General features: G+C 39.2%; 1 protein-coding gene across 6 annotated transcripts in view; it reads right to left on the bottom strand.

Annotated features, from left to right (window-relative positions):
• The window catches only part of CEP135 (centrosomal protein 135), a 277,569-nt gene that overhangs the window by 145,158 nt on the left and 115,934 nt on the right, over nucleotides 1–16,477 (bottom strand). The window lies entirely within an intron of this gene.

Below are 16,477 nucleotides of genomic sequence, written 5' to 3'. Positions count from 1 at the left end.
AGAACTAAAGCAAACAGGGTTAAATTACTTGCCCAAGATTACACAGCTAGAAGTATATGCGATCAGATATGAACTGACTCCAAGATGGGCACTCTATCCACTGTGCCACCTCGATGCCTTCTATTATATTATATAATATGTATTATATACATTTTAGGAGAAAAATTTTATAGTTAATATTTTTAATTACATGTAAACAGAATTTTTAACTTTTTAAGATTTTGAGTTACAAATTCCCTCCCTTCACCCTCCTTGAACAATTTGACATAGATTATACATGAAGTCATGCAAAGTATGTTTCCATATTAGTCATGTTGCATAAGAAAACACTGACCATCCAAAAAAATTCCATGAAAAATAAAGTTAAAAAAGTGGTATGTTTCAATCTTCATTCAGATTCCATCAGTTCATTCTCTGAAGGTGGACAGCACTGTTCATCATAAGTCCTTTAGAATTGTCTTGGATCATTATATTGTTCAAAATAGCTAAGTCATTGACAATGAATCATTCCCAGAACATTGCCTTTACTATGTACAATGTTCTCCTGGTTCTGATCACTTCACTTTGCATCAGTTAATGTAATTCCTTCCAGATTTTTCTGAAAGCATTCTGCTTGTCATTTCTTACAGCACAATAGTATTGCATCACAATCATATGCCATAACTTGTTCAACCATCCCTCAACTGATGGGCATCCCCTCAACTTCCAATTCTTTGCCACCACAAAAAGGGCTGTTATAGGTATTTTGGGTCCTTTTCCTTTTATCTTTTTGGGACACAGACCTAGTAGTGGTATTGCTGGGTCAAAGGGTGTGCACAGTTTTATAGCCCTTTGGGCACAGTTCCAAATTGCTCTCCAGAATGGATCACAACTCCACCAACAGTGTACCAGTGTCCCATTTTTCCTACATCCCCTCCAACGTTTCTCACTTTCCTTTTCTGTCATATTAGCCAATCTGAATGGTATGAACATATGCCTATAGACAACTCTGATTTCTTCTTCTGAAAACTGTCTATTCATATTCTTTGAACATTTATTAATTAAGAAATGACACACATTCTAATAAATTTGACTCAGTTTTCTATATATTTGGAAAAAAATGAGGCCTTTCTCAGAAAAACTTACTGTAAAATTTTTTTTCAGTTTTCTGATCTCCTTCTAATAACCTTGGCCACATTGATTTTGTTTGTACCAAAATTTTTTCATTTAATATAACCAAAATTATCTATTTTACATCCAATAATGCTCTCATTTCTTGATTTGTCATAAATTCTTTCCTTATCTATAAATCTGACAGGTAAACTATTCCCCCTAATTTGGTCCCCTAATTTGCTTACACTTTATATGTAAATCATGTACCTACCCATTTTGACTTTATCTCAGTATAAGATGTGAAATGTTGGTCTATACCTAGTTTTTGCCAAATTGCTTTCTAGTTTTCCAGCAGTTTTTGTCAAATAGTGAATTCTTGTCCCCAAATCTTGGATCTTTGGGTCTGTCAAACACTAGATTACTGAGGTCATTTACTACTGTGTATTGTATACCTAATCTGTTCCACTGACCCACCACTCTGTTTCTTAGCCAAAATAAGATTGCTTGCATGATTACTACTTTGTAATCACTTTGAGATCTGGTACTGTTAGGCCATCTTCTTTCACATTTTTTTTCTTCACCAGACCTTTAGTTCCTCCATATATTACACTCTTTAATGTATTATACCACTCTACTATGCCTTGCCATTCCATACTTATTATGTGGCTGCACTGTGCTAGATGTTGGGAAAGAAACAAAATTGAAATAAACCACTGTCCCTGACTCCAAACCCATCCCTCTCTTTTCCTATTGTTAAATTCTTCTTAGAACCTCCATTTTGAGGAAGGGTCCAGATCAGTTATCACTCATTCTCTAGACTTTGCCACCATGCCTCAGCTATCTTCTCCTTCTATCTATGCAATCCCTTCTCCCACTGAAGAGTTTTTTCTCGAACCTCTGTTATGAGAAAGGACCATGCTGCCCCCTGCAAGTGTCCTTTTTTCAAGTTCCTTCATATTTTGTCTTCTTCCATGACTTCATATTTGTATTAAACACATATCATGCACTTAATAAATGCTTGTTGATTTTCCTTGCTTTGATAGAATTTTACAGAAATGTTAAAGAGCACCATTCCTTTACTCTTCCATAGACACAGAAATTTATAGACTATAAGAAATGTGAACTATTTTTATAGGATGGGTATGGAAGTATTTATTTCACCTTTACCTAGAAAAAGGTAAATTAAAGTGATTTTCCCAATTCAAAATGTCATTCTGAATATATGTAATAACACAGAGTTTGCATTTACACAGAATTTTTATGATTCTCACAATAAATAGCCCAGTGGAGTAGAACTATTTGGATTTTACAGATAAAGAAACTGAGATTCATAAAGATTAAGTAACTTTCCCATAATCCCACAACTTTGAGAAAAAGTCATGACTTGAATTCAGATCTTTTAAATCTTTTCCTTATGTATGTTTACTCTTCAGGATGTTGTATGTACAGATCTACATTATTGGGTCAATTCTAAGTGAATTGGATCAATCTAAGAAAAAGTGTAGTAGGAAAAGTGTGCCATTGAACATCTCTCTACCTTATTCTGTCATTCTCCCCCTCTCAGAGAAAATACTTCTCTTTTCAAGGCTTAACCAGACCCAAGATATCTAATATAATACACTCCAACCAGGTTCCCCAGATACAGTGTATAAAAACAAATCTTCTAATCATTTATAAAACTCATCTACGTAGATGTTAGAGTACACCATCTCTGTTCTTACTTGTAACTTTCCACCAGGGCCATCATGGGCTAACTGATTTTCCTTAGCAAATTTCCTTCTCTGACTCTAAATGTTCTCTTTTTTTTTTTTTTTTTTGTCAACACTCGACTTATTTCATTCAGTTTTTTGCTCTCTATTTTTTCTAGTAAATAAATCCTTCAGTCTGTTTTTCTGTCACCATCTGTCAGCAATTCTTTACCAATGAGATCTACATGTAGTCATTTGTTTTACATGTATTACTGAATATCCCCTACGCATAGCACAATATGCAGTCTTCCTCTCGCTTCTCAAACAATTTCTTGCCTGTCCAGATGCAGGTAACTTTAGACTGGCATAGACAAACCTGTGTCTGGGTGACTTTCAGGGGCACAGGAGCTGGTGTGACCAAGAAAGTCACAGAGAATGAGGATAGGCAGCAGGTGCTGGCAATGCTGCCAAGGGGCTGAGGTGCAGGGAAGCATTTGCCTAGGGGTGTCCCTGATATTATCTTAACCAAAAGATACAAACCACTTGCCAAGAAGGCTCTTGGTGTGGATCTGGAAGACTACAAATATATTTCTTGCTCCCTCTCCCTCAAAAGATGGGAAATGGTAGGTCAGGGGAAACAGCTGTCATCACTACCCCTTCTTTATTTCTTCTAACTTTCTAGGAAACCAAGCTTTTACTGACTCCTGATTTAGATAAATACTCAAGGTATGGAAGCTAGTTCTAACGGCACATGGATCTCTGAGGTCGTGGGTAGTGTTTAAAGACGGTGGTCTTCTGATTCCACAATCCACATTATGATACCATATGAATAGGCAGTTTTCAGAGGAAGAAATCCAACTATCGTTGATCATATAAAAATTATCCAATTACTAATAGGCAGAAAAATACAAATTAAAGTAACTCTGAAGCTTCACGTGACATCCATCAGATTGGCAAAGCTGTCAAAAAATGTAAATTGACAAATGTTGGAGGGGTTATAAGAAAGCCATATTAGCACACTGTTAGTTTAGCTATGAATTCATCCAGTCATTCTGGGAAGCAGTCTGCAACCATCGCCCAAAGTTAATACACTGTTCATACCCTTTGACCCAGTAACACCACTACTAGGCTTATCTCCTTCAAAGACCAAAGAAAAAGGAAAGAATCCAACCATACAAAAATATCTGTATCAGCAATTTTTGTAGTGGCAAAGAACTGAAAATAAAGAGTATCCCTCACCTGGAGTCCGGCTAAACAAATTATGGTATATGCTTGATATGAAGTACTGCTGTGCTGGAAGAAATGATGACGGGGGCTTTCAAAGAAATCTGTTTGGACCTGTGTGAACTGATGCAGAGTGAAGTAAGGGAACCAGGAGAATAGCGTAGGCAATAAGAACAACATTGCAAAGACAAACCACTTAGACTTTTAAAAAGACAGATCAACGAAATGACCAACCACAATTCCAGAGAACTGATGACAATGCATGCTCCTCACAGAGGTCACAGGCTCAGGGTACAGAATGAGACAGATTTTTTGTTCATAGCCAACACTTGAATTTATTTTGCAGACTTTGCATTTTTATTACAAGAGGTTTGTGGTAATGTAGTCTTTTTTTTAATGGGGGGAGTAGAAGGTGGAAATGGGTTTTTAATTTAAAAAATTAAATTTTTATAAAAGAAGAAAGAGGGTGTTCAAAAGGATCAGTTCCTTCAGAGAGATCATAAAGTAGAACTGAAAAAAGGTCTTTGGATGTATTGATTAATAGATCACTACTATAGTGGTGAATATGCATTCCTTACTGCAAGAGATTAAAGGGTGAGTGATAGGGAAATAAAAAATTATTGGCTTTATTGGAACTCATATCCTTCCAAACTGACCTCCTCTTGTGACAAGGGAAAATAATTGACAAAAATATCGGATCCACTAACCACATCTGACAATGTATATCACATTTTGTCCTTACCTATCTGCCAAGAAGAGGGAGACATGATTCACTGCACTTTCTCTAGGACCTTCCCTGGCTGGTTAGTTTGTTTTCAAGAAGTGCCAGTGACGAGCAGAAGGGACAGAGGGTCAAGAAGGTTGCAGGCGACTGAAAATTTGGGTTTTTTTTTAGCCAAGGACAGACAGAAGCATGTTTGTAGACAGAGGAAGAGGGAGAGACTGAGGGAGAAGGAGAGACTGAAAATGTAAGAAAGGGAGAGGATAAGCAATGGGGCAAGGTCTTTCAGAGTATGGGTGCGTGCGTGCGTGCATGTGTGTGTGTGTGTGTGTGTATGAGAGAGAGACAGAGAGACAGAGAAACTGAGAGATAGAGAAACAGAGAGAAAGAGACAGAGAGACAGAGAAAGAGACATTAAGGGAACCCGATAAAGATTACATTAAGATGATAGTCTCAGAAAGGACAGCAAGAGGAAACAGAAAAATTTGGGTTGGTAAGAAGGTTGTGGCTACAGAAACATTTTGAGGTGATAAAGGAAAGCTGCGGGTACTCACACCAGATTAATCCTGTTTTCCCAGTTTAGTAGAAAGTGAGGTTATCAACTGAGAGTAAAGCAGGCGTGGGGAATCTGCAGCCTCGAGGCCACATGTGGCCCTCTAGGTCCTCAAGTGCGGCCCTTTGACTGAATCCAAACTTCACACAAATCCCCTTAATAAAAGGATTTGTTCTGTAAAACTTGGACTCAGTCAAAAGGCTACACCCCAAGGATGGAGAAGGCCACATGTGGCCTAGAGGATGCAGGTTCCCCACCCCTGAGTGAGGGGATGAGAGTGGGGTTGGAAGTTCGAGTATGGAAGGGATTTGTAATGGGATCTGCGGGGAATATGACAGGAATTCAAAGAGATGAATGAAATGGATTATTGATCAATAACAGGCCCTGTTGAGTTTGTATGGCATGAACACAGAAGATGTGATCAGCATGAATTTGAGACTTTTTTCCCTCCAGCAACACTTAGCAGCCTGAGAGCAGGAGCAAATAAATAAAACCGTGACCCTTCCCCTCAAACCACAATTAAACAAAATAACTTTTCCCCATTCTTTCCTCAAAGTCTACAAAGGAAGTGTCCGATATCTGTATAAAGGTCAGTGAGGAATCAGATTAAAATGTAACTGGGAAATATTTAACAAAACAAATAAAAAGACAACTTTACATTTTAAAACTAAATGCTGCCCACAGAGATAGATCCTTAAGTATAGATGAGCGGTCCCCCTATTTGCACTGGAGTCTGACACCACAGGTCTGCAAACTCTATTAATTTGATAAAGTAGCAATCCCTCCTTCTGAGGAAGTTGAGGCAGGTAGATCTCTTGATCTTGGGAGTTCTGAGGTTCTACAAAGTTAAAGACTTAGACCACCTAAGAAGGGGTGAACCAGCAAGAAAAAGAGGTTAAAGGCTTAATGATCAACAGTGGGATTGGACCCATGAGTGGAGGAGAAGAGAGGAGAAAAAATTTGAACTAGATGATTTCAAAAATCCCTTCCAGCTCCAAATCTATGAATTCAAGATCTTCTGTAAGATCTTCTAAACATTCGTATTGTGAGCCTCTTAATTTATACTTTGTGTTTTATGACTTGACAAAAAAAAAGACCTTTGCTTCTGTAAAGTAAGAAACTACAAGTAAACACTAGAGGAGCTTCCCCATTTTCTTGAGCACCTGCTGTAGATATGATGCTGTATAACAGAAAGAGTGCTGGTTCTGAAGTTCTGTCTGGGTCCAAAGATGAAGGTCACTCACACCCTGTGGGGTCTAAGCAAATCCTTTCCCTTCTCTGGGCCTCAGTCTTCTCATCTGTGAAATGAAAGGGTTCACCTAGGTGGCCTCTGACTCCTCCTTCTAGCTCAAGACCTATAATAGTCACAGATCAAGGTAGGTTTTTTTAAATTTGAAAATAAAAACAGTAGGTACACCAGCCTATCTTACCAAATGAGGATAATTTCTGTTTGGAAAAGCTAGATGCAGCAGCTGCAAACAGGATTTATCATGAAAATCAGGTTACCCCTGGAAGCTCTCCTATCATCACAACTCTCTCTAATAAGGGCTGATCTGGTTACTCAGGAACTCAATGGGTGGCTTCTCCATAATACTGGGAAGGTGTGGAGACACCAGGGCCATCCCGGGGCAAAATGTCCAAATGGTACAACGAGGGAGTGTCACACAGAGTATGGAACAAGGCTGCTGAATCAAGCAGAAAACAGATGTGGGAAAACCGGCACCTGGGAGGCATTGGCAAAATTCTAGGCAGGACAGACTAAGAAAATGTGCCTTTAGGAAATAAACACCGCTGTGGCAAACTGAACTGGAAAGAAGGAATGACTACGCAAGAAAAGACAAGATGTGACTGGGAAATGAGATTTATCATAGTCATTTTCCTTCTGTGAAATACAATGTGGCAGAACCAGTGTGTGAAGGGAAGAACCTGGAAGGTGATGGATATGACCTATCCCAGAGCCACACAAGTACAGCCCAGAAAATGCATGCGAATTACTCAGGGTAACTGGCCAAGTGCAAACCCCTCCATTCCCAAACTCAAAATAAGAAAGTCAGAAGTTCTGGGGCATAAGAAGTGAGCCACAATACCCTGTTCTGACTTGACCTTTGATGTATAAACATATCTTAGCCAAGGATGCAGAACACGATTCCCATTCTATCTACTCTACAGCAAACAGTATATATTTACAGGGAAATCAGGAAATATGAGAGAATGACAATTAAACCTTCCCTAAATACCAGAAGGCAGCAGAAACAGTATGTAAGACTGTCTAGAATGAAGATTTACCAAAAAAGGCATCTGGGTTCCAGGAAGTATCCCCACCCTCCATCAAAGGCCAAACGACAGAAGAGATGAAATAGGTGTTAAGTCTCCGAAGTCATTAAGTACACATGCAGTTCCTTGTAACAGTCTCGATTTAAACGGTGAGGCTGGATTTAAATAGCACAAGTCCATGTGCTGTACCTCACAAACAATACACACTCATTTGCTACAAAGCTATACAAAATGAGATAATCTGTAAAGCGCTTTGTAAGCATAAACAAACACTTTAATAATGTCTCCGCTGTGAGGGCAGGTGGTATACTTAGAACACTGAAGTCACCAAAAGTGTGCTGCATTTAGGCAAAAGACAGAAGGACCCAAATCTTTACCCATCAGTCTCTATACTAATGGCACTAATAGGTACTCTAATCTTTACCCATCAGTCTCTACACTAATGGCACTAATAGATACTCTAATCTTTACCCATCAGTCTCTACACTAATGGCACTAATAGGTACTCTACATAAGAAAAATACCTGCTTGCAAAATTAATTTTGACCAATACTTCAGAAAGTAAGCATGGTTGGGGTAATGCTCTGAGGTGTGGATTCTGAAGACCAAAATTGAAATATATATTCACACACTCTCAAAGAAGCATTTGTGTATCTGAAAAAATAAACTGAATGCAGGGCAATTTATACAAATTCACAATGTTTCTATCTGACGGAATCCTAATAAAGCTTTCCCCAGCCCCAATAGTCTAACTTCCTTACAGACTCTACGGAATGGCAGGCCCACTGCCCCCACCTAGCCACTCACCCCCCACACACATACACTCAACGTCCTAAGCTCTTCATATAGACCTCCCTGTTCGCTAGAACAACAGGTGTGTCCATGAACTCATATTTCTCACAGAGCAGTAGCCATGCCCATGTGATGGGATCCCAGACACTGCCTCTAGCTAGCTACTGCCCCCAGACCCATTCTTCATATTTCCCACAGGAGCAGGAGGTATGTCCATGCACTCACCCATCTGGTTTCAGGACCACAATACTCAGCCAATCAGAAAGCAGCAGGATGCCCAAACAGGATGTGGACCCTAAAACAATAGAAGGGACTTTCCTTGAAGTAATAGTAAAGAACCTACCTAGAGTGAACTTATGATGTAGAGGCTCATTACAATACCATCACCATTTCGTATGCGTTGTGAGTAACGTGCAGTTTCACTGTGGTTGGGATACCTCCCCTTACGTAACTGCACCTTTACCCTATAAAAATCCATCTTGCTTTCTCTGAAGTTGCTGGTTCCTTTTGGAACTTAGCATGCTTCATGAGAGGTGCCAGTCTCAAAAAATACCTATAGCTGGATTAGAAGTGGTCTGACTGAACGCTTTGAGACAGTTTCACACCAATACATCATGAAACCCCAACAGTTTCTGGTACTTTCATCAACTCCCTCTCACTGGAACACTGGGCTCTGCCTTTATGCCCCCAACTGATTGGTGAGCTTTAACCATGACTTATTGTAACCTATGCCACTTCCCAGCCATCTCCACATGAAGCTAAGGAGCCCCCTCTCCTTTTTACTCCTCATTTTTCTACTGTCTTGCTCCTTTAGAATATAAGCTTCCTGAGGTCAGGGGCTATCTTGTATAATCACGTTTGGATTTCTGGCACTTATTAGAATAGAGCCTGGCACAGAATAAGCACTTAATAAATGCTTTATTTATCTACCCAGATGCCTCTGTCAGAGGAAGGACAAGAGCCTGGACTGATCACATACAATACTTCTGACATTTTAGTGCTTTTTATCTCCAACAAATAGAAGTATAAAGACAAAATAAGGTATGGAAGATTTCATTGTGCATTTAGCAAAAGGAAATGCTTCCCCCTCCCCCCAAAAAGTGTCAAAATAAGTAATACAAGGAATGAAAGAACAAATTCATTCAGGAACTTCTGTTAAATCTCTTCCTCCCCACAGTATCATGGATGAATAAAGGCCTTTGTGATACTCATTGGCACAGTCAAAAGCAGTTCTTTTTTTTTTCTTCTAATGCCTCTATCAGATAATAAATTCCTTCAGATCAGAGACCTTGTCTTATTCAACTCAGCATTCCCCATCGGTCTTATATATTAGGAAACCCTCAACAAACATTTCTTGAATTGAATACAACTTAATTGAATCTCACACCAAAACACCAGGTGCAATCAATGTACTTTCAAGTACCAAAGTACTGAGTTGATGAAGGGGACTAGATTTGCTGCCACTTGTGTGACCTTAGACCTCAATTTCCTCCTTTGTCATTTTCTACATTGGACCATTCGACCTGTAAGATCCCATCCAGTTCCAGATTTATAATCCTACTGTTAACTATTGTGACTGACAAGGGTCTGTTCACTGAGATGGATATGCTCCCCCCCCACCCCCACAACTCCCCAGCATCAGCTGGGCTAGAAGTATATGATCAGTACACAGAAACTGAGAGAAAAAGAACTCAGAAATAAAAAGTGTTTCTTCATTTAAGGATCTCTCACAAATCCCCCCAAGCTGATTCCATTTTGCCCCAACATGAGGCATACAAGACAATGAGCCAAGGGCCACAGGTTTAGTATTGCCTCCCTCACTAATTATCTGTGTGACCCTGGAAAAGTTGTTTTACATCTCTGGGTTGAACAACTGAGCGATGGGGACAGGAAGGCAGTAATTACTAAAAAAGAACATGGGCTTCTCTCCAATGCTGAGGCCACCCCTTGGTAGTTTTTTAAAAAAAGAGCTAGCTTAGGTCTTTGGACCAGCGGTCCCTAAACTGGTATTTATAAGGTGACTGTAATAGTCACAACTGGATGTACTGGCAAGAAAGAGAGATTCCGGTGAGAGTTCCTTATGTTAGTGTGGTGGAGTTTAATTACCTGGCAGGCCTTTCCTGTGGGTCTATGTTTTTTTCACTGTGGTGTGTGGGTCACATGCACTGAAGTGTACTGTGAGCTGCAGAAGGTCTTTAATGGGTAGTAATGACTCCGGTAAAAAGGCCAGCAACAAGCAGTCACCTTTGACAGCATCTTCTGAGTTGTTCTCTCAGAGGTCACAGAACCCTGAAGGCTGTGCTCACATGTATCTAATATTCTGGCCTTCAGTTTTGTTTTCTGTACAAGGAAAAGATTAGCTTTGATTATTGCAAAATTATCTTTCATCTCCCATGATTCCATGGAGCAAAACAGGCTAATTTGAGTGTCAGGTGTTCACGGATAAGGATGACTGTTTGTTAGTTGTGCCTGGATCACTGATGACTATTGGGTAGTCACTAATACTGTGGATAGGCTAAAAGGAAAGGCGTACATCTGTTCCCACAAGAACACGCAAACAGCAGATGGAAGACCCTTAACTCCTTTGTTTACAAAGACGCTATTCATCAAGATCACATCTGAGCTGCCTAGGAAGATAAAAGCATCTCCAATGAGAATACAGACTAAACAACTCCAGGCCTCTTATTTTTCTCTTTTCTACTTAAAGAACATACCCACTATAGGTTAACAACACCAAAGTAAAGGCCACATTCAAGAAGATCACTCCTTGTTCATCATTCAATATTAGCATTTCCTACCAAAGCTAGACTTCAGATGCCAGTCAATGACATCTCATAGATTCTTTACCTAGAAGATAGCATGGAAAAAAATCCCATCAGTGTCCTTCCCCACAAGAAATGGGCTTCCAGTTGTGTAGTTCTATTAAGCATCATTCAGATCTCTTTCAGTTAGTTACAGCTCCACATTTACTAGCTATGTGGTCTTGTATAATCTGAATATTGTCTCTGTGCCTCAGTTTCCTCAACTGTAAGATGTGGATGGTAATATCTGGAGCATTTACCTTAAGGGTTAACGTGAGGAAAGTATCCTATAAATCTTAAAGTGCTATGTTAATATTCTTTATTATTGATACTATGAGTATTTGATTATGAGGTATACTGTTTTACTTCCTCCAATTTAATATTTTGGTTTTACTTGAGCTAAATAAAGTTTGTGGGCCTTTTACATGTATAAATTCAAAATTTCAAATTCAATGAATTTTTATCGAGTGTGTCCTCTGTGCAAGATATTGTGTTACAAAGACAAAAAAAAAAAATCCTGCCCTCAAAAAACTGATATTTTACAAGAGGAAACAAAGGAAAGAAATACAACATGAACCCAGGCAAGGTGGTGAGACAGTGAAAGAGACAGGCAAAGAAGAAACTGCTCAAGTCAAAAATTTCATCTGCTCAAGGGCAAGTAGGAGAAAACTCAGGTGGCTGGGCCTTGGACCCAAAACAGAAGTCTTCCATTTTGGTAGAATGTGACAAGAGAGTGGCTTGGGTTCTACTCACAAAGCAGTAGGATGCTCTTTATACCACGTGGAGACCCAAAGGGAGACTCCCGTGAAGGCGTGAATGTGACCAGGCCTGAAAGGGGCAAGCAATCACCATTACAATAAAGACTAACCCTAAATCAGCAAAGGATTGTGGACATAACAGTCATTTAGAATCTTCTGCTTGTGTACAGTCAATGGGCATTGGCTGATTGGAGCAACGGCCAAGAAACACTAAATCAAGAGGAAGAAAAAAGGCAAGGAAAAGGTGGCACTCTGGATGAACTACACAGAAGTCCTCACTTGACCTGTGGACATGAGGTATCAATGCTACAAACAGGAAATGTCTGAAGGTCAAAATATGGATTCTTTTATTTCCCAGGGAAGTCTGCTTGATATATAAAATAGTTGCCACAATGAGGAAGACGAGAGATTACAGAAACCACCCTAATCTTATTAAGGTGGCAGCTAGGTGGACCCAAAGGATAGAGCACTGGGCATGAAATTAGCAAGACCTGAGTTCAAATCCAGCCTTGGACACTTATTATCTGTGTGATCTTGAGTAAGTCACTTTTTTGTCATAATAATAGCAACTACCTCCCAGGGTTGTTGTGAGGATCAAAGGAAATAATCTTTATAAAGTACTTAGTGCCTGGTATAGTGTAAGCACTATATAAATGTTAGCTATTGTTACTTAGCACATTTAGCACAGTGCCTCACACACAGTAGACACCACACTAAATAAACACATGTTTCCTTCCCTTCTAAGTAAAGTGATCCTTGAGCTTTGGGACAACAGTCTTCTTTACAGAAAGGAATTGGCCAAACCAAAGCAGGATTGGGGTGGAGAGAGGGAAGGAGGGAATGTGTGGGTATAAAGAAAAAAGCACAATTCCTAGAATGTGAGGTACACCTAGACAGTTTGTCAAACCAGTCCCTCAGATAGTATACTGTGGACAAGCAATGAAAAATTGGGTCCAGAACTAAATAGCCGAAATTGGTCTGGATGGCATTTGGGAATTAAGCAATACTTTTAATCAGCCCTATCTGTCTGTCTGCCTGTCTATCTATCTAATTTATTTATCTAACAGGGCATCTAGGTGGTAAAGAGCACCAAGTCTAGAATCGGGAAGACTTCAGTTTATTATTTTTTAAATTAATTTGTTCTCAGTTTTCAACAATCACTTCCATAAGTCTTAAATTTTCTCTCCCTTCCTCCCTCCCTGAGATGGCATGCAACCTTATATGGGTTCTACACGTACAGTCTTATTAAACACATTTTCACATTAGTCATGTTGCACAGAAGAATTAAAATGAATGGGAGAAACCATGAAGACTTCAGTTTAAATCCAGCTCAGACACTGGCTGTGTGACCTTGGGCCAATCATTTAGCCTCTGTTTGCCTCAGTTTCCTTATCTGTAAAATGGAGATAAAAATAGTACCTACCTCACAGGGTTGTTGTTAGGATCAAAAGAGGTAATAATTATACAGCACATAGCACAGTATTTGGCACATATAAATATTATGTACATTTTAAATATGTATATATGTATATATAATTACACAAATATATAATATAATATGAATTATATTATATGTAATATAAATATATTTAGCTATTAATATTATTTGTTCCTAGCCAAAGCCCATCTTTGTAATGCCCCCAGATGATCCCATATGACTATCCAATCGTAGACACCATGATCACAAAAGAACTACAATTGCGGACAACTCAAAGGGTATAATGAAAAGATGAAAGGGGCACATGTAGGTTGTAACATAACCTATGATGACCCTCCCCCCCCCCCCCCCGCCCCGCCCCGGAAGAATGGAAGTGAAAGGCTTCCTTGAGACATCTGTGATGACAAATCCTGAAGGAAAAGTATCAGCTTTGAAAGATAAACATTTAGCTTAAGAAATAAGTAAATTGCTTAACTGTTAGCCAAAAGTTTAGAACTTCCCCGAGGTAGGACAATAAACATTTCCTACAAAGACATCTCTAAGTCTGTCCAAAAGCATTCTTACAAACCGTACTTTCTGATAAGGCATAATGTAAATACAAGGCTGAATCCAGATGACTCAGGTATGAAGAAAGTAGGAAAAAAAATGTTTCAATCTTGTCTTTTAATGTCACTTAACTGCGGGTGCTAAATACGGAGATCTTTACTCTTGACATTTCTTCCAGTTCTTTCTGACATGTAAAATTAGTTTTGGGCTAAATCATAATTTTCTATTTACTTAGAAAGGAGAAAAAAACCTCAGAAATGAGAAAAAATATAATCACAGATGTAAGGAAGAGCTAAGAAGCAACACTCTGCCTCGTATAGTTGGGTGACTTCTATAAATGGCTTACAAACTCAACACTTTGCTTTTGAGATATCAATAAAATATTTTCTAAGCTTTATTTTAGGCTTTATCAAAGGCAAATGTTTACTTATTGGACAGATTATTTTTTCTTAAAGAGGGTTCACTTATGACCCTCCTGGAAGTATATAAAGTCCAGAAATAATTTCTATCATTATCACAAGAATGTATTTATGTATGTATGCTAGGTGGTGGTGTGTAGAATGTTGAGCTTGGAGCCAGGAGGACCTGAGTTCAAATTTAGCCTCAGGCACTTACTAGGTATGACCCTGAGCAACTCACTTAACCTCGTTTGCTTTAGTTCCTCATCTGTAAAATAAACGACAGAAGATAATGGCAAACCACTCCAGTAGCTTGGCCAAGAAAACCTCAAATGGGGTCAGGAAGAGTCAGATACATCTGAACAACCAACAATAATACATACATTTATGCTAAATAAGTCATTTTATGGTCCCTTTAGCTTTGAATCTTAAGCTCTAGCATCTACAGAAGCATAGAAAATGACCATTTATGGTGGGTGGACAAAAAAACGTTAGATTCTGTTACTTATTAATAAAATTTTTGACAAGTTAAATCATTAGATTCTATATGAATAATTTTGGATATTTTCCTACTATGATAGTTTAATAGAAAAAAGGAAATTAGAACTAGGAAGTATCTTTTAAATGAAAGAATTTAATTTAGTATTCAAGTTCAAACTGATAATTAAAATGGAAACTATTATTCAATATTTGTAGGAATGTTTTGATGTTGAATGACTCAATGAAATGTTTTCATTTAAATAAAGCAAACTTTAATCCATGCATCTTTATATAACTACAATTAAGAATTGGAGCTCTCCTGTAATCACCAGATTCTAAAAAAATGTTCCATTAACTACAAAGCTAGCGATATTGACATGGCCTGTTTAATGAATATCAGTGGCTGCTGCTGATGGTGGTGGTTTTAAAAATCTATTAATGAAGATACTCAGCCTTTCTTATGAACAAATATCAACAGTGTTACAAAGACATTTCCACCTGCTCACATTCTCTTATAGACATCCTTCTGCAATTACATGTCACTTTCAGAACTATGTTGATACTCAGTTTTAAAAGAAGCTCCTCAGATACTGCCTAATGCGAGAATGATCAAGTACAAGCGTTCTCTGCACCTAAAAAACTTGCCATAATCTTCTTAAAGTTCTTCCATTATAGAGTTATAAATGAGAGATTCTGAATAAAGGCAAAGTACCTAGCACCCTATATTTTTCCTCACACTTCCCTGAATGGAAGCAACCACTTTTTAATGCATCCATCTCTACTAGGTGATTGAAATTTAAGAGCAACGCTTTCTTCCAATTTTAAAGTATTTCTCTTATGAACAGGTTTGTTTTCGTTTTTTTTTTTTTTAGAAGTAATAACACTACTAAGATTGTCTTCTCTAGAAAGTGAGGTAAAAGGTGTTCGTGAAGATATTTTGTTGCTGAATTTATTACCTAAATGAAACTGTGGAACATCAAGTTCATGTAAACATGTAAAATACACTGCACAGGGCAACTGTCAGTCATTTTATTTATTGTTTAACAATTCCTATGTGCTGGCTGTTTGTTGTTTTAACACAGACCAACATTGATTTACCTGACAAGTTAATGAATTGAAAATTCTCTGCTGAATATTTACCACAAGCCCTGGAGCCTGTCCATTCCCCCCCCCCTCCCCCCCCCCCACCTCTAGCAGGTCAGTTTCAGGGCCATTATTGTTACATTAATGTTACTCGTATTAGGCGGCGGGGTCTAAGTCTTCTCTAACATTCTGAATCAAGGGCTCTTTGGGGATTGAAGCATTTTCCCTTTTAAATTCCAAAGCCAAGACAGAATAATCACGATCGTCGCCCATGAACTTCTCCCAACCAAACTAAAGTGTTTTCGTTTGCCTCGGATGGCATTCTGTTTACCAGCTGCCAGGAGCGGGCACGGCGGTGTGCGGCCGGCGGTCTCGGCATCCACCTACAGCCGCCCGCACGCCTCAGAGCCCCGCCGGGGAGGGAGCCCATCACGGTCGGGGGATGCGGGGGTCCGTCACGCCGCGGAGCCGGGCCGGGGCTCGGCGGGCACGGGTTAAACAAAGCCGGGCGGCTCTGGGGGGTGACGGCTGCGCTCCCGGAGGGGCAGTCTCCCCACAGTCACGCCACCCCACCCCCATCTCCAGCCACCATCCAAAGCCGACGAACCCACAATACTCCTGAAAAGAAT

Source organism: Notamacropus eugenii, chromosome 6 (genome assembly GCF_028372415.1).
Source record: "Notamacropus eugenii isolate mMacEug1 chromosome 6, mMacEug1.pri_v2, whole genome shotgun sequence".
NCBI classification, from domain to species: domain Eukaryota; kingdom Metazoa; phylum Chordata; class Mammalia; order Diprotodontia; family Macropodidae; genus Notamacropus; species Notamacropus eugenii.
This window is presented reverse-complemented; position numbering and strand designations above follow the sequence as displayed.